Below are 27,417 nucleotides of genomic sequence, written 5' to 3' on the forward strand. Positions count from 1 at the left end.
CACTGTCCAAGTTACTGGCCTTTGAGTAATGTGTGGCTTCTCTGATGCAGAAGTAGCAGAAGAATTTGCTGAGCCCTTTAGAAGCAGGACCTGAGGGAACTCATGCCTGTATTCCAACCAAAGCCTGAGGGTTACAATTCCTTCAGGGAATGAGGGCATTGACTGCTAATAGATGACCCCTGAAATCATTGCATTTGCCAAGCCCACCTGAGTACCTTGGATATTGACCTGTTTAAGCAAGAAGAGTCTCAGACATAGAAGACAAACTTTGGTTATTACCAAAGGGGAAAGAAGGGTTGGGGAGGGATAAATTAGGAAGGTGGGATTAACAGGTGCACACTACTCTGTATAAAATAGATAATCAACAAGGTCTTGCTGTGTAGCACTGGGAACTATACTCAATATTTTGTAATAACTTATGAGGGAAAAGAACCTGAAAAAGAACTGTGCTGTATACCTAAAACTAGCATGACATTGTAAATCAGCAATACTTCAATAAAATATATACATACATACCACTATTTTACATAGAAATGCTAACCCCAGTGCTTAGGATGCATTGGGAGCAGAGAGAATTAGTAGACTATTTCAAGAAAGGATTCTTGAGAGTGCAGACAGACTTAAAGATAGTAGCAATGGTAATAAAGACAGGATGGGTTCACAGATGCTGCAGTTAAAGCATAATAGGATGGGATGATTGCTTGGGAATATTGAAAGAGAAAAAATAAAAATAAGTCATTGATTTCTTTTTCTTTGCTTTTATTTTTGGGCCGTACTTGCGGCATGTGGAAGTTCCTAGGCTAGGGGTTGAATCAGAGCTACAGCTGCCTGCCTATGCCTATGCCACAGCACTATAGGATCCAAGCCATGTCTGTGACCTACACCACAGCTTACGTTGACGCTGGATCCTTAACCAACTAAGCACGGCCAGGGATGAAACCCATATCCTCATGGATATTAGGTGGGTTCTTTACCCTTGAGCCACAATGGGAACTCCCGAGTCCTTGATTTCTAATTTGAATAACTGGGGTGACTATTGATATTGTCCTGGAAGACAAGGGAAATTCATGTTCACACTAAAGATCACCCATTATTAATTCTTGGAAATTACATATAATATGAAATATGATTGGAAATCATGTCCTTTCAGTCTGTGGGAGATGAGAAAAATAATTTCAGGGGTGTCTGACACCTTTAGCCTTTTACAGGTAATTGAATTGGCCTTTTGGTCACCAGGTGGTTAGTTATCCCAAGATGTAATTTATTTAGAAGAGTATGACTGGTGGATTTATGTGATACTCAGTCTGATAAAGTTCCTTCCTGGAACCCAGAAGGCATGCCTGCCAAACTTTATTTAGGTTTTAATGAATGAATAAATGAAGCCAGGGCTATAGAGTGAAAACCACTTCTGGTCACCAAATGGTCCATGCCTTTCCTTTGTTTTACTCTTTTGAACAATTGTACTTCTTCATTTCAAATGTGTGTGTTCATTTGCAAGGGGCACCTCAGGGCATACTTGTTTTTTTGTTAGATAAAATCATTCTTGAAGACAGAACACAGAGTGTTCAGGCTGCACTGCAAGCACATAAAACCTGGAGTACCAGATGGAAAAATGTCTTAGCCTTGTACTTCAGATTTCTTAAAGTTTAAAAAAAAAAAAAAAAGAGGGAATAAACATTCAAATTTTGCTCCTGTTGTTTTTCCTTGTTATATAAAAATGTGATGTTGATATTTTATATAAAAGTTTTTAGGAGCAAATCCTCATAATTTTAACACCCCTCCCCCAAAATCCACAGTATTTTTTTTATAAAATCTATCCAGTTATAATCATAGTCTGATAAGTTTAAATGCATATGAGTTAATGCTCTGGAGAATTTCTTAATTGAGTACTTCATTTTGCACTTTACTGAAATGTGTATTTTGAAAACATTGGTGAAATTTGCCATTTCCCACTTGGCACCAGCAGCAGCTGGAGCCTGGACTGCTTCTGATGGCCTACACTCAGGCGGCACTAATCTAAGGCAAATGCCACATTAAAAACTACCTCTCCACCCTTTCTTCTGTTAAACACATCTAAGGTAAAAGAAAGAGCAAACAGTTTTATTTAAGCTCTGACTATTTTTCTTTGTATCCTCTTCACTTTCTGCTCTTATTACTCTAAAACTATTACTAGGGGTCATGCTCTTAACATTGAAATATTTATAGGAAAAAGATTTGTTTTGAATGAGCAGATGGGCCAGTTCTAAGACAAGCTGCTATATTAATAAACATGTGTGGTGCTTTATCAGCAAAGGAGCCTATTTTGACATTTCTTCTGGATGATTTGTATAGCCTATCACTATCACACCTGGTGCAGGGACAATAAATGGCCACTTAATAGTCAAGCAGTGTGCGAACACCTTCCATTATAACTTCATTATGTCAGATATAATCATCTATTACTGAATGTCAGGCATTTTAATTTATGATCAGTTGCCCTCCAGAATTAGTGGCCATACAAATGAACAGTCCGTTCATGTCACGTTTACTATAAATTTCCTTCTCCCAATACCGCCCCCTTTTTAAAACATGCGGAATTAATTCAATATCCTTTTGCAGTGTTAGACTCTAAGATGTTTTGTTTCTATTTATGAAATTTATAGAGGGTCAATGTGAATCACATGTGATACATAATCCCTTATGTCAATACACATAGCTATTTAAAATAATAGTACAATTCTTTAGTTCCCTTAACTTATGAACTTTAGTTTGATTTTGTGTAAAGAAGCAACAGTGCCCTTGGGAAGAAATGAAACAAAACAGAAGTTTTCCCCAGAGATCCACAATGGTACAACAATATGTATATGGTTAACGTCACTGTACTGTGCATCTGAAAGTTCATTGAAAGTAAAGTTCATCCTATGTGTTTTTACCACAAAAAAATAATAGTGATAAAGCTCCATTGGACCACATAAAACAAGTATACAGTCAGCTGTGGCATTACCTAAAGGATATGTAGGAGAGCACAAAGAAGAGAGAAGCTTAAGTTTATGAAGGAAAAACTGAGGGGGAAAAAAAGATCCAGGAAACCAATGCTTTGCAGTTTTTTAGAATTAATGTTCATACTGGTATCCGGAGAACACTCTGGCCCCTTTCTTTAAACTTCAGAAAACACGGTCAGAACTTCACTACATCTACTTTCAAAATCACCGTTAGAGTGTCTCAGTTCATATGAAGACTCCCAGTTGAAATTACTATCTATGAAAAAGTTCTTTGAGAGATGTCTCGACTGCTGTCTAATGTGGATCTTAAGGATTAACATGATGGTACAATCCACTACATGGGGAAAAGAAATCTCAAAAGCTATTAGGCTGTCAATGTAACTATTGGACCGTCCAGATTAGGAAGAAAATGAACGGTCCAGACAGGAAAATATTACCAGACTGATAAAAAAGTTGTGATCAGTTCATTATGAGAATGAATCTATATTAGTAATAGCACCATATTATGATTGCCTTTGGCTATTTGAAAGGCTGGATCTGCCAAAAAGAAGCTTCCACCTGTATCATAATATTATGGACCTGCTTGTCTTCCACCCAGTTCTAGCTTTCCGTGTAATGAGTGGTAGCACTCACACAGGAAACCAGGTGGGCGAATATTATGACCTTCTTCATTAGCGTTATAATCTTAAAGAAACCCTGCATTTTGAAATGGATGTCTTCCAACAACTGAAAGATGTCATCAAGGAAAAATGAGGAGAAGATGCTGGGTGGGAGACATTTAATTCAAATATCCTAAGGAAATAAAGATCTCTGGTAGTGTGAAAGAATGCAGTTGCAAAGCCTCACCACACTGACACATTTCTAATTGGCATGGACCTCGCTGCCTCTGATTTCTGCTTTCTAGAAACACTAGTGGTCAATAGACGTATTCTTCTAACTGAATGATCAGAAAGCTCATTAAGGGACCCAGGCTGTAGAAGATGATCTTTTAATTACCAACCCAAATAATATTGTTGAGGTTTATTTGATGAAAACCCTGACTAAAGTGACTTAGAGTGATTCTAGCTGAGACTCTTCAGGGATGCGAGCGCCCCAGTTGAACTGATCAAGACTGATGCCCTTTATAGATCTGAATCTTTGGGCCAGTGTAATCAGAATCAAGGAGAAGTTGTCATCAAGGCTTAGTTGGCTGGCCAAAAACTCCAGACCCCACAGAGTGAGCTTCAGTAGGAAAAGAATAAAGTTCAGTCAGCTGTCCAGAGCCAGGCAAGCTCTGGACAGCTGACTGAACTTTATTCTATTTTTTCATTTTTTTTTAATTACTCAAATGAATTTATCACATCTGTAGTTGTATAATGATCATAACAATCTGATTTCACAGGATTTCCATCCCACAGCCCAAGCACATCCCCCCACCCCCCAAACTGTCTCCTCCGGAGACCATAAGTTTTTCAATGTCTGTGAGTCAGCATCTGTTCTGCAAAGAAGTTCCGTCTGTCCTTTTTTCAGATTCCACATGTCAGTGAAAGCATTGGATGTTGGTGTCTCATTGTATGGCTGACTTCACTTAGTATGATAGTTTCTAGGTCCATCCATGTTGCTAAAAATGCTGGTATTTCGTTCTTTTTGATGGCTGTGTGATATTCCATTGTGTATATGTACCACATCTTCTGGATCCACTCCTCTGTCAATGGACATTTAGGTTGTTTCCATGTTTTGGCTATTGTAAATAGTGCTGCAGTGAACATTGGAGTACATGTGTCTTTGCGAGTCGTGGTTTTCTCTGGATAGATGCCCAGGAGTGGGATTGCTGGGTCATATGGTAGTTCTATGTTTAGTTTTCTGAGGAATCTCCATACTGCTTTCCACAGTGGTTGCACCAATTTCCAATCCCACCAACAGTATACTAGGGTTCCTTTTTCTCCACACCCTCTCCAGCACTTACTGTTTGTAGACTTTTGTATGATGGCCATTCTGGCTGGTGTAAGGTGGTACCTCATCGTGGTTTTGATTTGCATTTCTCTAATAATGAGTGATGCTGAACATCTTTTCCTGACTGAACTTTAGTGCCTATTCCAAACTACCAGGCTGGTGCTTGGCAGTAACCTCTGATAATTTCCTTTCCTTTCCCCATCGTCTTGTACCTGTTTTTCTCACAGCTTCATTGGGTCTGCTGCATCAGAAATTTACATCATCCAGAATCATTTTGGAAAACCTGGTTTTATAATCTCTTGACTGGTTCAGAACCACTGTTTTTCTCACCTTTCTGAGCATCACGTTTATGTAGAGCCATATATATTCCCTGTTGTGGCTTCAGGTAAGACCTTCAGTGTTTTTTTGTACAAAGTGAAAATTATTAAGAAATGTTACCACCCGGAAATTAGAAGAAAAAAATGCGTTTATTTGAATCCATATCTTCAAATTCATGTTATTTTGCTAAGACTGAGATAAGATTAGAACCATATATCATGATATATAGGTGGTAGCAAAAATATGAGTTACCCTGAAATTTTATGTAAAATAACTAGCATAATTCTTGTAAGTGCACTTGATTCAACTACATTTTTTAAAAATGTGCAAAGGTGAGAACTTTGCCTCTGTGTTTCCAGCTGTAATTACGATCTTTAAAATCCGCATTAGCAGGTAGCTTTAGTCATCCTACGTGCAGAAATTGGGCTTAACTTCTGCTAAGACAAAGCAAATTCAGGAAAATACATGAAGAAATATTTTAAATGTTTAACAAGAAAAGAGAAAATGTTAATAAAAGTAAAAATCTTTTAAAAAATTTTAATGAAATAGCACATGGTATAAAATAGTGTAACAGTAGCTTGTAATAGCAACATGGAGGAAGGCTGTGGCCTAATTATACTTGTTTCAAGGTGTGTGCAATCGCAATGAAAAGGCTATGAATAATGATATTTACAAATCTGACCTTGAACACTAATCACTCAATAAATGTTCATTGAATTCAGTAGAAAACTTTAAGATATAGCATCCATTTTAGGGCAGCAAAATATAAGTTGCTTTCAGTTGGCAAGAAAAGGAATAATTCTAAAATGTAAGCAGGTCTTTTTTCTCTCTTGGGTATAATTAGAACCATTATTAAATCAGGTCCTTTAAACTGCTGGGAATTTGATAACAATAATTAGATTTATTTGTAGACATCAAGGAATACCTAATCTAAAGAAAAATGACACAAATGTTTGAGAATTCACACTTTCACTGGTTTTATTCCTTTTCTGTGTTTCTAATAGGTTGTGACTTAATCTCTTTTCATTTTCTAAACTAGAAAAACTACTCATTGCATTAAAGCTCCAAATTCTATGACCTCTGAGAAAAACATTATATAACTAGTTTCCTATTAAACTATAGAAACTCATTATTGTGTGTACTTGTATAATATTTGTGATGCAAATAATTGAAACTTTGGAGTCATAAAGCTGTAAAAGCTACATGGAAACAATTTAAGTGCATTGTTTCCTTTATAAAATCCACTGAAGTTTTTTCCTTCTTTTTTTGTTCGTGATTTAGTATAGACAGTGTTTGATGATTGATATGAAATGTTATAGTCTCTTGTTCATTTTACCATCAAATTTGAATTGTGATATTGAGGACATTATGCATTTCTAAAACTGTATGAATCTGAAGTGTCCATTATTTTAAATCAAGAGACTTGTAAAACCCAAATGTCTTCCTTATGCTAATATTTTTCCTTGAATAAAAATATTATTCATGAATGCTTATTTTAGTACTTATTAACATTTCATTTTTAAATGACTGTATTTATCATGAAACAAATTTACTTCTGTGGAACTTTTTGATGTATTCTCTATTAAGAAAAAAATTAGTAAGTGATTTCCATTTATTCTGTCATGTAAAATCTTTGCCTTTATAAACACATAATTTAAAATATGACTTTTACTCAGCTTCTATCCAGCTGTAACTGTAGGAGTAATACTGAATAATAAAAGAAAAATTGAAATCCAAGACTTAGGAAATATCTTTAGAAATGCTATTAGCAAATAAAATCAGAACAAGAAAGGTCACCACTGACTGAATGGCAATTTTAAGTCTAGTACACTGTTTGGTGCTTTGCATAGGTTATTTCTAATTCTTAAGGAAACTTGGGAAGGTAGGTCTCTTCAGCCTCATTACAGAAATAAGAAGCTGAGGCTTAGAGGAAATGAGGTAACTCACCAGGGTTATGCAGCTCTTAAGTGCTAGAGCGGGAACTCTGGAAAAGATTCCAAACAGTAACACATTTTTTATAGTCATTACAGATATGATAAAAGTTGCAAAATACTAGCATCTCTTTGGAAACACTTTAAAAAGAAACAGTCATCATTGCCTTCTAGGAAGAAAAAATCACACATGTTGTCGGTTAATTGTTATTTGCCAGAGGTAGGGTTTAGGGGAATTTCTTGCATTATTATTTTATTTTATTTTTTATTTAAAAAAATTTTTATTATTTCCCCAATACAATTTTTTTTTCTACTGTACAGCATGGTGACCCAGTTACACGCACATGTACACATTCCATTTTCTCACATTATCATGCTCCATCATAAGTGACTAGACATAGTTCCCAGTGCTACACAGTAGGATCTCATTGCTAATCCAGTCCAAAGGCAATAGTCTGCATCCACTAACCCCAAGCTCCCAATCCACCCCATTCCTCCCCCTCCCCCCTTGGCAACCACAAGTCTATCCTCCAAGTCCATGATTTTCTTTTATGTGGAAAGGTTCATTTGTGGCCTATATTAGATTACAGATATAAGTGATATCATATGGTCTTTGTCTTTCTCTTTCTGATTTATTTCACTCAGTATGAGAGTCTCTAATTCCATCCATGTTGCTGCAAATGGCATTATTTTGTTCTTTTTATGGCTGGGTAGTATTCCATTGTGTATATATACCATATCTTCCTAATCTAATCATCTGTTGATGGACATTTGGGTTGTTTCCATGTCTTGGCTATTGTGAATAGAGCTGCAATGAACATGTGAGTGCATGTGTCTTTTTTAAGGAAAGTTTTGTCAGGATATATGCCCAAGAGTGCGATTCCTGGGTCAAATGGTAGTTGTACGTAGAGTTTTCTAAGGTACCTCCGTAATGTTCTCCACAGTGGTTGTACCAGCTTACATTCCCACCAACAGTGCAGGAGGGTTCCATTTTCTTCACACCCCCCTCCAGGATTGGTTATTTGTGGACTTATTAATGATGTCCATTCTGACTGGTGTGAGGTGGTATCTTGTAGTAGTTTTGTTTTGCATTTCTCTACTAATCAGTGATGTTGAGCATTGTTTCAAGTGCTTTTTGGCCATCTGTACATCTTCCTTGGAAAAATGTCTATTCAGGTCTTTTGCCCATTTTTCCATTGGGTTGTTGGCTTTTTTGCTGTTGAGTTGTCTAAGTTGCTTGTATATTCTAGAGGCCCTTATCAGTTGTATCATTTGAAAGTATTTTCTCCCATTCTGTAAGTTGTCTATTTGTTTTCTTTTTGGTTTCCTTTGCTGTGCAAAAGCTTTTCAGCATTATTATTTTAAAGTAAAATGAAGTGAACTGAAATCCACTTGTCATGATGTACTGTATACAGTTAGGAGTAAGCTTTAGAACTGTGTTGCTTTTTATTGATAAAATTTGTTTGTTTCTCATCAAAGCCTAATTACCGTAGATCACATTACCCATATCCCAAGCTATAGCTAAACATAAACCACACTGGGATGATATTTAGAAATAATTTCACATGATGGATTCTGTCATGGGGAGAGAGGAAGAAATGTGTTCATAAATCACTTTGAACAAAATTAAATATCAAGTTTAAAATAAAAAAAAATCTTGTGAATAATTTCTGAAAGCTATTTTAAGTGTGTTACAGTGGTTTAAAATTACTTGAATATGAACCTAGCTCTATTAAAAAAAAAAAGGAAACAGAAATAAACAGGAAAGTTTTATAGGTTTCTCATGGCAGCTTATTTAATGTAAGATTGTCAGGCAGGTATATTCAAGACCATTCTTCTACCTAAAAAAAAAGGAAACAGAAATAAACAGGAAAGTTTTATAGGTTTCTCATGGCAGCTTATTTAATGTAAGATTGTCAGGCAGGTATATTCAAGACCATTCTTCTACCTGTTGAAACTTCAAATTTTACTTACATGAAGTCAATTAGAATTACTTATCAGTGTGTATAATTGAGTCACTTTGGTTAAATATAGATGTACATATCTAATATATAAATATGTATTGAGGGTCTTACAATAGAAAAGTTGAAGGATCACCAACTCTGTGTTATAGTAATGAACGAAGTTTTAACACAAGAAAAACTATAACTTCTCTGGTTGGAAGTGAAAAAAAAATCTGTGCCTTTCATCTTTAAGAAAAGGTCTGAAGATGCTGATTCATTTAATTTCTTCCCTTTGTTATATTTTATTGTGGAGGAGATAAAGGGGTTGGTTCAGTTTATTGAAAAATAAAAGGCTCTTGTACTAACTTACATTTATTTATGAGTCTAAGTGTCTAGAGAAAAGAAAATGATCTCTTACAAAATATGAATTGAATGCTGGTAAGACGAATACAAAATGGTCTTCAGAGTCACTTAGTGTAAGGTTTGTGCTGACTGAGTGATTTGCTATTGTGGAGATCTGGGAGGTGGAGTGGGGAAAACAGGAAAGATGAGAATGTGGAGGAGTTCCCATCCTGGCTCACTGCTAACAAAACCAACTTGCATCCATGACGACACAGTTCTGTCCCTGGCCTCACTCAGTGGTTTAAGGATCCAGTGTTGCTGTGAGCTGCAATGCAGGTCACAGATGCAGCTCAGATCCTGCATTGCTGTGAGCTGTGATGCAGGTCGCAGATGCAGCTCAGATCCTGCATTGCTGTGGCTGTGGTGTAGGCCTGCAGATACAGCTCCAATTAGACCTGTAGCCTTGAAACTTCGATATGCTTCAGGTGTGGCCCTAAAAAGACCAAAAAAAAAAAAAAAAAAAAAAAAAAAGAGAGAGAGAGAGAGAGACTCTTTTAGGTAGAGTGGGGTGGAGGCACAGAAGTTATGGTTGTTGCAAGGCCACTTTCCTTTATGGGATGATAGGGGTCTGTTAGGCACATCATCTAACTAGTGTTGATCAGGTGATTCCAGGTTGACTAGTTTAAGATTCCACTTCTAAGAGCCAAAACCCTAATTAAGTCTTGGTTTAGTGACCGTGACTGGAGCTTAGCAGAAGCAACTCCATTTGGGGCCTGTGGTCTTGTTTTTTAGCTCCTATCAGGAAAGGGGAGCTCTAATGGTTTGTGAGGGGTGACAGCACATCTCGAGGGTGCACTTTTGTGAGTCCAAGTCTGAACTCACTCTCCTGGGTCAGCTAGCAGCTCCATGTGCTGCCTTGAACTGGGCCAAACATGATGGTCCTCTCTTGGTCTTCATTTTTCAATATCTTATTTTGCTAGTTACTCTGCAGGGCCTTTGGGAGCTTACAATACAGGTATTTGTTATGTATTTGTTTAGTTTTCTTGCTGCCCTATCTTGGAATGAGAATTTTTCCCTAAAAGAATAAGTTCGATAATTTGGAAAACAGCTCATGTTCCTGGGTTTATATCTGGATTTGGAGGAAAGAAGAAAGGGTCAAAAGAATTGATACCAGACTTCCCATGTGGCTCACAACATAAGTACTTGGTGTTGCTTCTACAGTGGCTGTGGCTTGACCCCTGACTTGGGAACTTCCACATGCCACAGGTGAGGCCACTTGTTTAAAAAAAAATTTTTTGATACTGCTTCTGGGTGACCCATCAAAACATGCTCCTTAAGGGCATGTTTCCCTCTTCAGGCAAAGGAGAGGGGGTGATTTGTCCATTTTTGTTTTAGACTATATATTATGTGTGTGTATTGCGTATGTACATATATTTAAGAATTGCTGGGCGTTCCTGTTGTGGCGGAGGGGAAACAAACCCGACTAGTATCCATGAGGATGTGGGTTAGATCCCTGGCCTCGCTCAGTGGGTTAAGGATGCAGTGTTGCTGTGAACTGTGGTGTAGGTCGCAGACACTGCTTGGATCTGGCGTTGCTGGGGCTGTGGTGTAGGCCAGCAGCTGCAGCTCTGATTGGACCCCTAGCCTGGGAACCTGCATATGCCACACCCGCCTCCCTAAAAAGACCAAAAAAAAAAAAAAATCACTTCCTTCCCTTCTCCCTTTTATCTATTTCAAGCCTCATAAAGGTTTTCTCCTCAAGCTTCCTCTAACCTCAAGGGAGAGCAATAACGAAATTCCAGATGTGCTTTATCATTATAAACTAAAAATGCACAGTGGATAGATTTTTAAAGGCAAATGGATCATCATTCCCCAAAAGGCAGCCATGAGCCATCCTTTCCGCCACGCCCAGCCTCTTCCTTTCTTCACTAGGGTTCTCTCTTTGTTCTCTCTCCTATTTTGCTTAGACAAAAACAGCCATGACAACAATGAAAATACTGGTTCAAACCGTAAACATTTTAAAACTCAAAGTATGAAAATGCTTAGGCATAACTGAAAGTTGTTGGTCTCCACTAGGCCTTTTCAATATGCTGGAGGCTCACTTAGGTATTTGCATATAAATTATATAGTTTCTTAAATTTTCATATACATCCTCAGGCCTCACAGTCTCAGGTGATTTTCAAATCAAAAATCACAGTAGCCAGTATCTTTAAGGAAATTATTTTAGAATTTTCTGTTCTCTCTATCTTTTCCTCTAACTGTGCACCTTAGTTGTCTTAAAACTTCGTGTCAGCACCATGTAGTAGTTGACAGAGATTTTGAGAATGAAAGATGAGGAAAAAAAAAAAGGTTAACAAAGCAAAACAGATTTGTTGCTAAGAATATTTTACAATAGACGGGTAAATTGTCTTTACAGAGAGAAAGGAACATATCTTTGAGATAATTTAAAACCATGAGATAATTTCAAAATTGTAGAATGGAAGACTTTTTTTAATTAGAAAAAGTAAATAAGTTATCATGAGGAAAAAATAAATTCCATGGTGAAGCATTTGTACCTGCTTGCTGTTTTCTGGAAAGCTTTGAGTTCCTTGCTCCCTAAAGGACGTTACTCCGCTTGTCTCTGCACACATTGCTATCATAGTAATACTTGCAGTGGGGGAAGCAGAGGGCATGGGAAGAGGCCAGCGTGAATGGAGATAAGTGACTGAATTTGGCTTTAGAAATCCCTGGTAAAAGCCAGCAAAGTTGACACTATGGGTATTTTGCAATCATGTGTTTAATTAGCTGAAACTCCTAAGGGAAAATTTTATGAAATGGCAAACTCCCAAAGCCTAATTTAAATCTGTTTTTCTGTGTATGACAGAATTTCATAATCCAGAGATGTTAAAAAGGCACCAGTGAATAAAACTCCATATAGTCAAAACCTTTTACGACCAAAAGCAACATGTGACAGAGAAATGTGAAAACACATTCTATAGGTTAAAATAATATTCACCTGGGAGAACAGGGCTGTTTGCAGGTGGCTAAGAAAATCGTATTTTGGCTAGGGGGAAATTTTAACTCCCTATTTTATTTTAACTCTTTTTTTTAAACACTCTCCATTTCCTGCCCCTTTCTTGTTTCCTGTGGATTTTTTATATAGGTAAGTATATAATCAAGTTTGCATTCAGGTCTTACCTAATGGATTTTTTGATCTACAAGATATTCACTTTTAGAACAACTAACAGCTTCTAAGTCTTCATCATTCTGCTTTAGTGCTTTCAGAGTTTAGATTTAGGTAACTAGTTGATTGGAAAAACTAGGAGCTAGGTTTGCTTTTGCAGTTTGTGACACAGGCACCAAAACACTGACTCATCCTTCCATGAGAGTAAAAAGGCAGCTGGCCACAGAGCCATCTTCTCGGGTGTTCTTAGTTGCAGGGAAAAAAAAAAAAAATCCACGGTATCATTTAGAAAATCAAAATCTTATTAATATATTGATTCCAGTTGAATAAAACCCAGCAGTTTTATCATAATCCCCTGGCTAGCGAATGACTTTATATACACTCTAGTTGAGAGCAGCTTGCGTCTTCCATGAAGCTGCATCATTTACTGTTTTCAGCAGATGATGAGTTTTCTTGAAAAGATTAGCTAAACGGAGACCTCTAGTCAGGAATACGTGTAGTCTACACCGAAGATGTTTATACATTTGAGATTGGAGACAGGTGTTCCAGCACTGGTTCTATAAGGGGGGTTACAAAATTGCTTCCAGTAGGAGGCTGTGTAGAAACACATATAAGAGAAAACAAAGAGCAATTCATAATTCTTATGATTATTACCTCATCTGTATAAGGATTGGGTGACTCAAATGGAAAAAAGAGAATAAAGAGTACCAGGGAATTAAATCTTTGAAAATGTGGGCCTAGATGGGAAGGGTCTGATAGGACAGAATCTTTTTTTGTGTCTTTTTAAGGCCTCACCCGTGGCATATGGAGGTTCCCAGGCTAGGGGTCTAATCGGAGCTGTTGCTGCCAGCCTACGCCACAGCTATAGCAACGCCAGATCTGAGCCGTGTCTGTGACCTACACCACAGCTCACAGCAATGCCGGATCCTTAACCCACTGAGCGAGGCTAGGGATTGAACCCGAAACTTCATACGGTTCCTAGTCGTATTCATTTCTTCTGTGCCACAACGGGAACTCCAGAGTCCTTTTTTATGATGTAAAATTGTTTCATATCCTTCAGAAGTTGAATCAAGGTGATATCATGTCTAAATGTATGCATATAAACGTATAGATATACAAAATCCATGTGGCAGAGACATCTAGATTTCTAGAATCTGTTTACATTTTCTTCTACAGCAGCAGAGCCCTCATTTTTAGCTGGACACTTGGCTACTGGGAATAAAGCCTTGTAGCTAAGGTACATCCTAGTCGGGAGTACATGAGTAGTGGTGGTGTGTGCAACTTCGAGGACATGTTGTTGAAGGCAGGTGGTGTTCTCCTTCCCCATTTTAATCCTTCCTGCTGGCTGATTGCAGTAGAGGAAGCATCATTAGAGGAGCCATTAGAGATCACAAAGCAGACTTTCATTATTAAAGGAGGCAAAGAACTTGATAGAAGGTGCTTGCTTCCATACAAGCCCTGGAAGCCTGTTTTCTCTAGAGAGAAAAATACAATGATCTATTGAGTTAGCCATTCTTATGTTAGATTTTCTGTCACTAACAGCTAAACCTCATCCTGTTATACTCTAGCATGCGAGCCAATACTAATTTCAACAGTAGACTGCCTATATCAATTAATGAGGGTCTCTACCGCAAAATGCATAAAAATCTGAACATTATATTTTTATGTGTTTTCTGTTTCACCTTTGCTTTCTTTTTTTGCTGTGCTAGTTTTACCAATAGCAATTGTAATAAAAAAGGGTTTCAGAAAAAGAATTAATTAAAGGCTATATATTTGCTTTATTCCTCTACACATTGGGAAAAAGACCAGCTAAAAGTGAATAATGGCAATAAACTCACTGTTCATAGTTTGAACATTACTGCTTTAAAGATCGCCATTGATGTAGCCTTCATATCCATTCCAGCTGTCCTTGCCTTTTTGCAAAACCCCTTCCTCTCTCGTTTGTGTTATTCCGAGAGACTCAGACTACACTCATTGCTTTTGGACTGTTTTCTTTGCCTTCTCTGACCAGCTTCCTCATTCCCTGTGCTATGGTATATTTATATCTCTTTACGTTTAATCACATTCTGTGTAGTTATTCTTTATATGTCACTTAAGAACAATGGAACTGTTTATTCCTCAGGGCATTTATACGTCTAGACTAATGGGCATATAGTAGCTCCCCATTAAATATTAGGGGAAAAAAGGGGTAAAGGAGGGTAGGAAAGAAAGAAGGGGTTTTTCTTAGAGTAAGCCAGCTTTCCTGTATATATTTATTTTAAAATTTTTATGTGTAAAGGTGCAATCATTATATACATTTCTAGTTTGTACAGTAAACTTTTTTTATTACAATTTGTGTTTTGATAGTTTATTTCTTCGCCTGAAATTTTCTTTTAGTCATAAATTCTCTTGGAATGCTCTTCTTTTTAAGACAATTACTTATATCGTGAAAAAGGAAGAATCTACTCAGGACAGCTGGTCACTTGTCCATTGTCTTAACAGTTACCGGTCTGTACTCTATTTAATGACCCAGAGTTTGCTCAATGGTGTCATTAACCCTTCATAACAGAAATCAGTAGCTTCTGAGGGAGGTGTGGCAGTTTTGGGGGAAAATTGAAAGAGATTATAGGGATACAGTAAGACACTTAAACTGAAACAGTGTAGATATTTACAGGATGGGATGTAAAACAATTCTTGCAAACAATTGCCTCCACCAGTACCATTCTATTAATGTGTACTTTTAAGGATACGTTTACGATATTTATTGGCATAATATTATTTTTTATCTGTGGTTGCAAAATTCTACATTTGCATAAAGTCTTTCTTTTCTTTTTCTTTTCCTTTTTTTTTTTTTTTTTTTTTTTTTTTTTTTTTTTTTTTTTTTTTTTTTTTGCTTTTTATGGCTGTACATGTGGCATACGGAAATTCTCAGGCTAGGGGTTGGAATCGGAGCTACATCTCCAGCCTATGCCACAGCCACAGCAGTGTGGGATTTGAGCCATATCTGCAGCCTATACCACAGCTCACAGTGACGCCAGATCCTTAACTCACTGAGCAAGGCTGGGGATAGAACCCACATCCTCATGGATACTAGTTGGATTTATTTCCACTGAGCCACGGCCGGAACGCCCTACATAAAGTCTTCATTAAAAATCGTAGACTTGGAGTTCCTGTCGTGGCACAGCAGAAACGAATCCAACTAGGAACCAAGAGGTTGTAGGTTTGATCCCTGGCCTTGCTCAGTGAGTTAAGGATCTGGCGTTGCCATGAGCCGTGGTGTAGGTCGCAGGTATGGCTCAGATTTGGTGTTGCTGTGGCTCTGGTGTAGGCTGGCAGCTATAGCTCCTATTAGACCCCTGGCCTGGGAACCTCCATATGCTGTAGGTGTGGCCCTAAAAAGACAAAAGACAAAAAAAAAAAAAGTTGAAAAAATGATAGACTTGCTCATGTAGAACATATTGAAAAATAGGAACGGTGAGAGTTCCCATTGTGACACAGTGAATTACCAATCCAACTGCAGTGACTCAAATCTCTGTGGAGGTGCAGATTCAATCCTTGGCCCATTGCAGTGGGTTCAGGATCTGGGATTACTGCAGCTGTGGTACAAGTTGCAGCTGCACCTTGGATTCCATCCCTGGCCCAGGAACTCCCGTATGACACAGGTGTGGCCATAAAGAAATAAATCAAAAATAAATAAAAAGAATAAAATAAAAATTCTTCATATACCTATTTTCTAGAGATTAGCAATGTTACCATCATAGTTTTTCACCACCTAGCCTTGTGTTCTGTTTATACAAGGGACAGTCTTGTACCTTCTGTTTTGCAATCCGTTTTATTAATTTCAGAATAGATCATGAAAAGTTTATATCAATAAATATTTTCTACCATATTATTTATGTTGGTATGCTATTTCATTTGTATAAGATAACATATTCAACTAATCTCATATTATGGGATACTCAGGGTAATTCTAGTTAGTTTATATTGTAAATAGCACGGTAGTGATTATTCTTGCAAATAGTTTTGCGCCCATCTATGGTTGTGTCCTTAGACTAAATTTCTAAATTAAAGGATAAGCAAAATGCTATCTCATTTTAAAAAAATGTTCACTGACAGTTGCCCTGCAGGACATTATACTAGCATACAATCCAAGCAGGGCTTTCCCCAATATCTCACCAGCTCTTTAAAGCCACTTAGAAAAATGTTTAGTAATTTAGGGAGGGTGTGTGTGTGTGTGTGTGTACGCGTATTACTTGAAAGTAGAAATTATACTATTTGTGTGAAGAATCACTAAATTTTTATCATGGAATTCTGTCCCTTAAATGTCCCAATTGGGAATTAATATTAAATTAAAATAATATTTACGTTTTAATAATAATAGAAGAAGGGCAGAGTGTTTTTAAATCAGGTACTGCATCTAAAATTTTATCTTATAAACCATACTCTTAATTTGGGGGTTGAGATATGCTAGCTCTTTCTTCTGATTCTGAAACCATATGGATCAGTTTCCTAAGTTTGCTATAATAAATCACTACATGTTTTAATTGCTTCAAACAAGAGAAGTGTATTCTCTCCATAGTTTTGGAAGCCCAAAGTCAGGATGTCAGCTGGACCATAATCTTTCAAAACCTCCAGGACAAGATCCTTCCCATACCTCTCTATGCTTCTGGCAGCACCTCCTTAGCTGGAGGCACCTGAATTCTCAGCTTTGCCTCCAACTTCACATGCTATCTTCCTGGTGAGCTCTATCTCTAAAATTCCCGTTAAAAAAAAAAAGACACCAGTCAAGCTGGATATTAGGGCTCACCCTGCTCCAGTACAACCTCATCTTAACTGGATTACATCTGCAAAGATTCTTATTTATAAAGTAAAGGCACATTCATACAGGATCAGAACTTCAATCAAGCTCTCTTTGGAGGACGCATTTTAACTCATAACCCAATATATCTTAAATTTTATCCCATAAATTATCTATTTTGATAATGAGAGAAGTAGTTCTTATTTGTATGTCAATAATTTGAATAGTTTTACCTTATGCAAGGGGAAATTAAAAGATCAAGCTTTCTAAAAGGCTTGATTTAGCATCCTGTGACTTCTGTCTATTCCAGAGACCTTATTATATACAACTAATAGGAAAATTAAAATACACTGAGGATTTTCTGAGACATGCCATTGGTGTCACAGGTGTCTAGATGATGACAGAAGGCAGTAAAGAAAATTCCAGCTCATTCAGATCTCTGTCCATACCAGTAGTTAGGAAAATGCTTTATAAATCTGTCTAACTACTTCATAATAACCAAACCAGCTTGCATAAATAGGAAGTATATGAATTTTAGCAAGTTCAGCTTTTAGCAATATACAGTAAAATTATAGTAATAACCAGCTTTCATCAGTGAAAAGTCTTAGCCACTGCTGTTAAAAAGAAAGTCATTTTTTATCTGGTCTGGATATCTTTTTTCTCTGCTTTAAGTTCTATTGATGCTTTTCTCTTTTTGAATTTCTTTTCCATGATAGCTTATTATGGGATGTCACATTCTTTTTACTAGGGCACGTACTACTATTTGTAACAGTCCTATCTGCTGATAGAGAAGCTCAAATTTCACTTTAAATCCAATGATAGTGTATTACTGATGAAGTATTGCTTCCTTAGGGCACAAACCTCTAAATGCTATCTGCTGTCTTTATTATCCAGCTTCACTTAGCCTGAAGGTCTCTGTATTATTAGGATGGATTCTAACATGTTTTCTCCCTTACGTTAAAGAGAGGAATATTTTGTGTAATTTTTGTGAGATGTGGTTCAAAAACTGACCTCCTTCTTTCATTGGGTTCAAGCTGGGATATCTGAACTCTTCCTATGTAACCCCATTAAACATTCTCTGCAGCACTTTTGGGGGGTCTTTTTAACCACTTTACATAGAAGTTATATGCAACCTTTAGAAGCAGATCTATATCTTCTTTTTCTCATCTCTGATTTTAATTGTCTTTGTGTTAAATTTCAAACTCTTTCTTGCAAGTAGTATACTCATTTAATATCTAAATGCCAGCTGAGACTTTAGTTCTCACACACAAAGAGAAAATGCAATCAACATAACCAAACATATTTAGTTTACTCCTAATTTGAGGACTTCTTAAAATATTTTCATATTCCAGTAAACATTGCCATGGGTATTTTAGGTATATGTAAACACATTACATGTAAACAGAATGCTTTTGCAAAACAGATTGACTTGAAAAATATTCACTTGAATTGTCATGGCATTATATAGTATATTTAGACAGATTTTTGGCATTATTTTATTTTCCTAATGCCTCCTTTCATGGATATTAGAATCTTGACTCCTAATAGATATGTAGTGTTCTCTAATCCAGGTCTTAGAAAAAACAATCACTAGAATAATTTCATGGAGAATATTGAATAGGTCAGTCCATCATGTGTTGAGCACATGGCACGAGCTGCATGCACTCTGCTAAAGCACAATGTGCTTATTATCTTCCTTTATCCTCAGAACAATTCTGAATTATTATTGTTGTTTCCATTTTAAAAATATAGACACTAAATCTTAGAGAACTTAAATGATTGAATTTCCTGTCCTAGTTTAAATGCTGTTATTCACTTTACTCCCATCGGTGAACTACAAAGAGTAAAATGGTTCCAGTATCAGATGTTAGCTTCTTTTAATATTCTTGGATGAGAAACTTAACTTCAGTAACTAAGTGAATAGTCCTGATTCATTTTAGATCCTTTGCCCTAATTTTGTTCTGGGCTAAAGAGTTCTGGATTATGAAGGAAAATTGTTCTGTTAATGGTAGACAAAAATGTCAGCATAACAGTGCTAGTTCTCTGGGATCTTTCTAGGCAGTGATTTCTTTGCAGCATTTTTCACTTAAAATAGATACTCTGGGCAGGGCTATTACTTCTTTATAACAGCATTAAATGTCTTCCATGTTATATTACTGTAGTTAGGTAGAAATTTAAATATAGATGGAAAAATCTTAATTTTTTTATCAATAGTCTACATGGAAGCTATCCCCTGCACAACAAAAGGGAAAAGAAAAAAAAACTCTAGATAGAGAAAAATATAAATTATTCCCTATCAAGATATTCTGCTTTTGAAAATTCTATCCCCAAATGGAATCATCTTCCCATTGGCATTCCTTGTTGAAATAAAAGCACATTTCCTAATAAAGGAAGTGAATTAAAAAGTGAGTCAAATGGCATTTTTTAATCATTCAACAGTAGAAATTTGAATGCTTCATATCTTTTATTCTAAAATAGATGTAATTTTATCTTCTTTATCTATGATTTTTATCACAGATGTTATTTTCATACCCACATCTTTTATCTGTTTCTTTTTAGATATAGTGATTTATCCAAAAGTCATATTATACAGAGAAATTATGAAAATCTTTAGTATTAACCTAAGTGAGCAAAGATGTATAGCTCAGAAGAAATATGTGTTCATTTCAAGAGCAGTAAGTACCTATAAAGTGAATAACAAATTAAGGTTCTTGATTCAATACATTTGAGTGGCACTCTTGGGGGGGCAGTTACTACACAGCCTAACGTTGGTAGAGATTTTGTTAAAAATTTCATTCTAGACACATGTTTCCTGAAATTATAAAGATTTTTTTTTCCTCTTTGAAGTATTATATAGAATAAACCTCTCCAGTGACATGTGAAACTGTGTGTTTTTGATATAATATACTGGTTACAGCAGGTTTACTTCTTTAAACTTTGAAAAGCATTGTCAACATACAACAGTATAGACTTGTTTTGCTATACGACTAAAAAATAGATTGGCATAGCTTTTAGTTTGTCTGGAACTGATTTTGTAATTGTGTACGTGTTTTTGGAGAAAAATATATCATGGCTAAAATATATATTGTCTGTGTCTAAGTTTTTCTTAAGCAATTTAAAATTTAGATCTTTAAGTTTATTATGTTGGGAGACCTCCAGGATGGAAAATAACAAATTTGAGGGTGGCCATATTATTGTGTTTTTGTTTACTTGTTAGAACAGTTTTTTAAAATATTTCAGGGGTTCTCATCATGGCGCAGTGGAAAAAAATCCAACTAGAAACCATGAGGTTTTGGGTTCGATCCCTGGCCTCTCTCAGGGGGTTAAGGATCCCACGTTGCTGTGGCTGTGGTGTGGGCCAGCAGCTATAGCTTCGATTAGACCCCTAGCCTGAGAACCTCCATATGCCGTGGGTGTGGCCCTAAAAGAAATGGAAGTTTTCTTCATTTCTCTAAACTCTGCTTAGTTAGCACTGATAGCGCCTTGGTGTATTATTTCGTACAGTTTAAAAAACCATTTTTAAAGTACAGATACCATAGTTATTTAGTCTGTTTATTGAATTTAGTTAGAATATATAGAATTAAATATAGAAAAATTTTTGTGAGTCAAGTCTCAAAATGTGTGGAATTACCAGGTCGGTATTCTTGCCCACAGAAGAATCCTGTTTTAGGACTCAGCTTCTTGCTTTTAAAAGCCACAACGGACTTCTCTCTTTAGAAATCACCAGCTATTTGTTGTCGAAGGAAGAAACTTGTTTTGTCTCCCAGAGCTGCTTGTGCCTGTCAGAGCTTATCCTCTCTTTATAATCCTGTTCTTAAATTGCACGATGTCTATCCTCCAGACTCATAGGTGCAAGATGTAATAATCCACTATTCACTGATTTACTAACCAATCACTATTTCTTAGAGAACTGTAAACATATGGAATAAATGTAAACCAGCATCTATTTAAGGACCTAGTAGTTTTCACATTGTGATGTCCATAAGAATTACCTGGGATGCAGATCCCCAGAGCTCATCTCTCAAATTCTCATTCTTTAGGTTTGTGATGGTAAAACAATTTGCATTGTTAACAATCAAATTCAGGAAATTTTGATCATCGTAGCCCAATTATCCCTCCGACTTTGGGATAGTCTCCTAACACTGCTGTCATTAGTGACAGCTCATGTTAACCAGTATTTATTAAACACTTGTCATGTGCTTGACAACTTGCATGCACTTTTTAAAGTGCTCTGTTTTTATATTCTTACAACTTTATGCAGTAGGCACTCTTTCTCCCCATTTTACAAACCTGGTAACTAAAGCCAGGAAAGTATGATTAACTTGCTCACAGTCACAAAGCTAATAGTTGATTTGTGGAAATCTTTCACTTTAAATTTCTTAACACTTTAGCAATTAATCAAGCCCCCCATGTGGTTTTCACAAGATGGTTGAAGCAAACAAGCCAATAAACCCAGACTTCTCTAACATACATATTATGCACATACAGTCAGGTATCTACAAACAGTGGACTAAGTTCTCTCATTAGAATGGCACTGATTTTTAATGCAAAAGTCAAAGATCCTCTTAATCACGTTTCCCTTTAGGTCTCACCCTCATTGGTCTAAGTCAAGATCTCTTCTTTTGTCAGTAACCAGTTCTTCACAGTCAGGGATGAGCACAGCCATGGATGGTCCTCATTGAGATTTAGCTATTATTAAGTAACTTTAAGAAATGGGGTAAATGTATTTCTTTTCAGTGATAAGTAATGCAGGATTTTTTTTTCCAGTTCTATGTTCTACCTTTGCTACCTAATCTGTTGTTACCTAATATAACCTTTGACACAGTTGACAGGAATTATCCTAACAATTCAGGTTACATGCCCTAAAGGACACGTACTTAAACCTTAACCAAATAAATACATATATACATAAATAAAGGATGAGAAACACAAGATTGACAACTTTTTTTATTTTGCTGAGTAAGGATAATATATATATGTGTGTGTGTGTGTATTAAACTATTATTGACATCATTTCCTAAGAAGAAAGAATATTTTAAACTCTTCCCCAGTGAAAAAAGGGAGAAGAAACGTCATAATCTCAGAATAAAATGCATTTTTTTGAGTTCATGGAAAAAAATGAAATGGATTGGTATACGTTCCTGGGCTGGCAATTTGCAACCACTGTTTTCAGCACTTATCTGTGCTGTCTTTTCAAGAGCTTCCTGATGACTTATTCCCTTCTTTTATTATACAGTGCTCCCCCCCCTTCAAATTTGCAACCATTCTGAAAGAATATAATATTTTAATATTCATTTAAAGTTTTGTAGCATCATAGCAGCATCATTTACTCTCTAAATGGTTATTAGCAATTTGTAATGTCTTTTAATTTCTGTAAAAACATATTCCTAGTGTTTCTCTGTTTGCTCTTTCCTTTTTTGACTAAAAACATATTTAAAATGCTCTTAGTGCCTAATAGTATCTTTTATAAAAAATAGGTTCTTAGTTGCAATTTCAGACTAATAGCAATAGTTCTTTTGTTTTTATTGGTTTTTCTTACCACTGCATTGATAGCACTAAGTCTGGAATTCGAGTATTTAGGGACCACATGGTATATTTAGGGACCACATGGTATACCTTTCCTTTTTTTAAAGTATGTTTTCATGCTGTTTGTGTGTGTTGTGTTCTAATACCGACTTGGTGTCCAATAGTTCGATTCAATACTGACACCAACTCCCAGAGTAAGAGCAGACTCCATAGGTTAAAGACTCAGGTCCAGGAACACTGTCCCCACTCAGATGCCAGCCACAAATGAGTGCCCAGGCTACCATTTGCCCAGCTGACAGTATTTCAGGGGTCCCCCTGCCTCCCTCCCCTCATCTCAGGTGCCCTGATTCCATAGAACTCGTGGAATTGCACTCTTTAGGATTACAGCTTTACGTGACACTCCAGAGCAGCCTAATTGAAGTGATCGTAAGACAGTTCGGTTCTGCCCAGCCTCAAAGTCCCCCTTGGTGTCATCTCCCTGCACATCAGTGTGTTCAGCTAACCCCAGAAACTTTCAGACTCTTAGGGCTCAAGAGTCTTTATAACCCAACTCCAGCCCCAACTCCCCCCACCCCCATGGGGTAGGGGAATGAAACTTCAGGTTCCCACCTTTAGCCCTGCAAGTTTGGTCTTTCTGTTAACCGGCCCCCTCCAATAGGCATCAAGAAGCTCCACCCTGAGTGACCTTATTAGCATAAACTCAGAACTTGTTTTAATTAACAGAAGACACTCATATCACTCAGGAAATTCCAAGGACTTTAGGAGTTCTGTGCCAGGAACCCAGGACAAAGATTAAATATATTTTTTATTTTACCTCATTTTGATTTCTGAGGAGAGTGGAATATTATGACCAGATTTCCCTCTCCTAAACCATCAGTAAGCTCTCATTGTATGTATATTGTCTCATCATCTAATTTTCTTATGTTCTACTACATAATTTCACTTTCACTGCAACATAATGGCTATGAAAATATTTGGAAAATTAAAAAATACTCTCTGGGAGTTCCTGTCGTGGCTCAGTGCTTAACGAATCCGACTAGGAGCCATGAGGTTGTGGGTTTGATCCCTGGCCTTGCTCAGTTGGTCAAGGATCTGGTGTTGCTGTGAGCTGTGGTGTAGGTTGCAGACGTGGCTCAGATCCCATGTTGCTGTGGCTGTGGCATAGGCCGGCAGCTACAGCTCCCATTAGACTCCTAGCCTGGGAACCTCCATATTCCTACGCCACAGGAGCGGCCCTAGAAAAGGCAAAAAGACAAAAAAAAAAAAAAAAAAAAAAAAAAACCTCTCTGCCATGAAGTATTATTATTACTTAAATTATTTCAAAGAACATTTCTCTCGTAGAAACATTAAAGAAGTATGTTTGCGTCCACTGCCTCTGACCCACCAAGAGTGTTACCTCAAAGCCACTGGCTAAATAAAGCACTTTTTCTTTACATAATTTGCATTCCTACAGTTGGTGTTTATGTATAGTCCCAATATTTGAGATTTCTATTTACTTTCTTGGAACCCCAGTTGCAGTCCCAAGGCACAGGTTCATTTGTAAATCTCAACAAGGGAGAGTCAAAAGTAGGAAGTATGAACGATAATGATTCTGGAAGATAACTGTATTCATTTATAGCCTCTTCTATGTGGTCTGTACTTGACATTGAAAGTCTGCCTATCTTTTCAGGTGGTTATGGACATCGATACTTTACAGTTTATCATTTGCAGATACAGTTTAGTTTATTATATAAGAAATTGTTTACATTAGTATACTTATAAGCCAGAGTACCTGGGAATTTATTGCCTCTTTAGTGGTAGAAATACGTATGTGTGGATATGCTTGTATTCATATTCATTAGAGGAAGTGATTGGAATTCTAATGGAGGGCATCCAGAAAGTTGACTGGAAAATATCTTTCTTGCAAAAGCGAAGCCGGTATTAAAAATAAAAGAAACCATCCAGTATCCAAATCTTGGTTTCTAACATGATTCTCCCATCAAAGGAATATGCTCCTTGGAGGAATGTTTGATTCTGAAACTGTGACAGAAAGTATGCAAAATGAGTCTGGAAAATCTTGTAGTGCCAGAAAATAAAGAAAGTCTCAAAAAATAAAACAATGGGAATGTGTCAAAGAGAGATGAGAGCAGACTACAGGGAAGAGCTCCCGTGGCCAAAGCTGAAATAATTTGTGCAACAGATTAAATAATGTACCATTGGATTACGGTTTAGAGCATATGGTAAATATCCACAAGCCCATACTAATACAAATAAATGATTAAGTAAATAAATATATGGAGGAGAAGAGACAAATATCCTGTGGGAAAAAAAACCCAAATAATTTGTGTCAGTGCTCCCTCCTCAAGAGGGAGAGGGAGCTTAGTTCCTACACCGTCTGTGTAGATTCCATTTAGTAACTTGCTATTCAAAAATACAATATGGAAGGAGGAAAAACATTAAAAGTAAGTTTTTTTGTTTTTGTTTTTTTTGTCTTTTTGCCATTTCTTGGGCTGCTCCAGCGGCATATGGAGGTTCCCAGGCTAGGGGTCGAATCGGAGCTCTAGCCACCGGCCTACGCCAGAGCCACAGCAACGCGGGATCCGAGCCGCGTCTGCAACCTACACCACAGCTCACGGCAACGCCGGATTGTTAACCCACTGAGCAAGGTCAGGGACCGAACCCTCAACCTCATGGTTCCTAGTCGGATTCGTTAACCACTGCGCCATGACGGGAACTCCTAAAAGTAAGTTTAAAGTGGAGAAATCTGGGAAACATACCCCAGTTAGATGAGCAATGCTACTATCATCATCAATCATGTTAATAACACTACACTTGATAGGATGTGATTAAAATGGCACTTCACCTCTGTAGCCATCTTTCCAAAAATCTACATTCCCAGTCTAATCATGAGAAAAGGACAAGAAACAAGCACAAATTTAGGGACATTCTGTACATTATCTGACCGGAACACCTCAAAATTGTCAGGATCTTCAACAACAAGCAAAGTGTAAGAAAGTATTAGAGTCCAGAGAAAGTTACAGAGACATGACAACAGAATCGAATGTCGTAGATAAGATTCTAGAACAGAAAAAAAAGACATTGAGGAAAAGTTAATATCAATTTAATAGTATCACTTTATTAGTTGTGATGAATACACTGAAGTAATGGAATGTGAACTGGAGATGGGCACTTGCCATCTGCCTCTGTGTGGATTGAACTGTGCACCGCTGCAGCTGCTAACCCTTAGCATCCCCTGAAAGGAGCTCAGGGCGGAAACCGGGAGTGAGGTGCTCTGTGGTCTGGGAAAACAGAAGAACAGGTCTTCAGTTAGCTATTTTCAGAAGATGTTATGAGCTGATTTTTTGCATCGCCTCATATCTAGAAAAGCACTAAAAATCCTTCATGACGACGTCTGCTCCCCATGGCCAGCAGTAGCCTTCATGAGACTAATAGCAATCTTCTGTAAATGTGTGCCTCGTTGCATGTACCTCCCCCTTCAGCAAAATCACATAAATACTTGACCTTCTCCCCTGGCCTCTTTGGAGGAGTTTTTCAGACCTCTCTGAAACGCTGCCTCCCGGCTCCCATCCTCATTTTTCCCCAAGGAAAACTTAATTCTCAACTTTTATTTTTAAAATTATTTCTTTATTTATTTATTTAGGGCTTCAGGTGCAGTATATGGAAGTTCCCAGGCTAGGAATCTAATCAGAGCTACAGAAGCCAGCCTACGCCACAGCCACTGCCATGCCAGATCTAAGCTGTATCTGTAACCTGCACCACAGCTCGTGGCAACTCTGGATCCTTAACCCACTGAGAGAGACCAGGGATTGAACCCACATCTTCATGGATACTAGGCAGGTTCATTCTCTGAGCCACAATGGGAACTCCCTTAACTCTCAACTTTCAGATTGTGCTTACTTTTAAGTCAACAGTACAATGTTAAAAATGGTGAAACTGAGTGCTTTATATATAGGAAAGTAATCTGTGCAAATTTTATGTAGTAACCCAGAATTTTTTTTTAATTTTAAAATAAGAAGTTAATTAAAAAGAAAAAATAAAATTACAAAACAAAAAATCTCACTCTTATGTCATTGAATGAGATTTTGTATTGAAAAATATTTTCTGAAAGCAATCAAATCCAAAAACTGAAATGTACATGGGATTTGCTTGCTTTTCAACAGATAGAAGTTCTAATTTAAAAGACATTGTTTAGTGAGTGAATTAACAATTGATACAGATTATTGACAGAGCAATAAGGAATATCAATAAAGATTATTTTTCACTTTTAAAAGTTTTCCTGGGACTTTTGAAAAGATCATCACAGATTTAATTTTGTTACTTAGATATCAGTAACTTGTTATTAATAAAATGCACAACTGACCCACACTGGGGCTTTATATCATTTTAAGCTAGTTTTATGAGGGTTATGAGCAGTCAATGAAGAAAATACTTGCCTAATAGTCATGGAAAGGTGATAGATATAATTCCTTTAGTTTTTTTTCAGCCAACATTTATCAAATGCCTA

General features: G+C 36.9%; 1 protein-coding gene and 2 long non-coding RNA genes across 52 annotated transcripts in view; all 3 read left to right on the forward strand.

The window, feature by feature from the left end:
* The window catches only part of ADGRL3 (adhesion G protein-coupled receptor L3), an 812,688-nt gene that overhangs the window by 585,905 nt on the left and 199,366 nt on the right, over nt 1–27,417 (forward strand). The window lies entirely within an intron of this gene.
* LOC146400822 (uncharacterized) lies at nt 2,008–8,817 on the forward strand. The gene is made up of 2 exons (XR_014812615.1): nt 2,008–4,197; nt 4,263–8,817. It is a non-coding gene; the product is annotated as an uncharacterized LOC146400822 (long non-coding RNA).
* LOC146400823 (uncharacterized) lies at nt 15,454–19,479 on the forward strand. The gene is made up of 2 exons (XR_014812613.1): nt 15,454–15,617; nt 15,833–19,479. It is a non-coding gene; the product is annotated as an uncharacterized LOC146400823 (long non-coding RNA).

This window comes from Sus scrofa, chromosome 8 (assembly GCF_054392235.1).
Source record: "Sus scrofa isolate SSC_HxYL_T2T_F1_AM1 chromosome 8, Sscrofa_HxYL_maternal_Yorkshire_Landrace_v2.0, whole genome shotgun sequence".
Lineage (NCBI taxonomy): Eukaryota > Metazoa > Chordata > Mammalia > Artiodactyla > Suidae > Sus > Sus scrofa.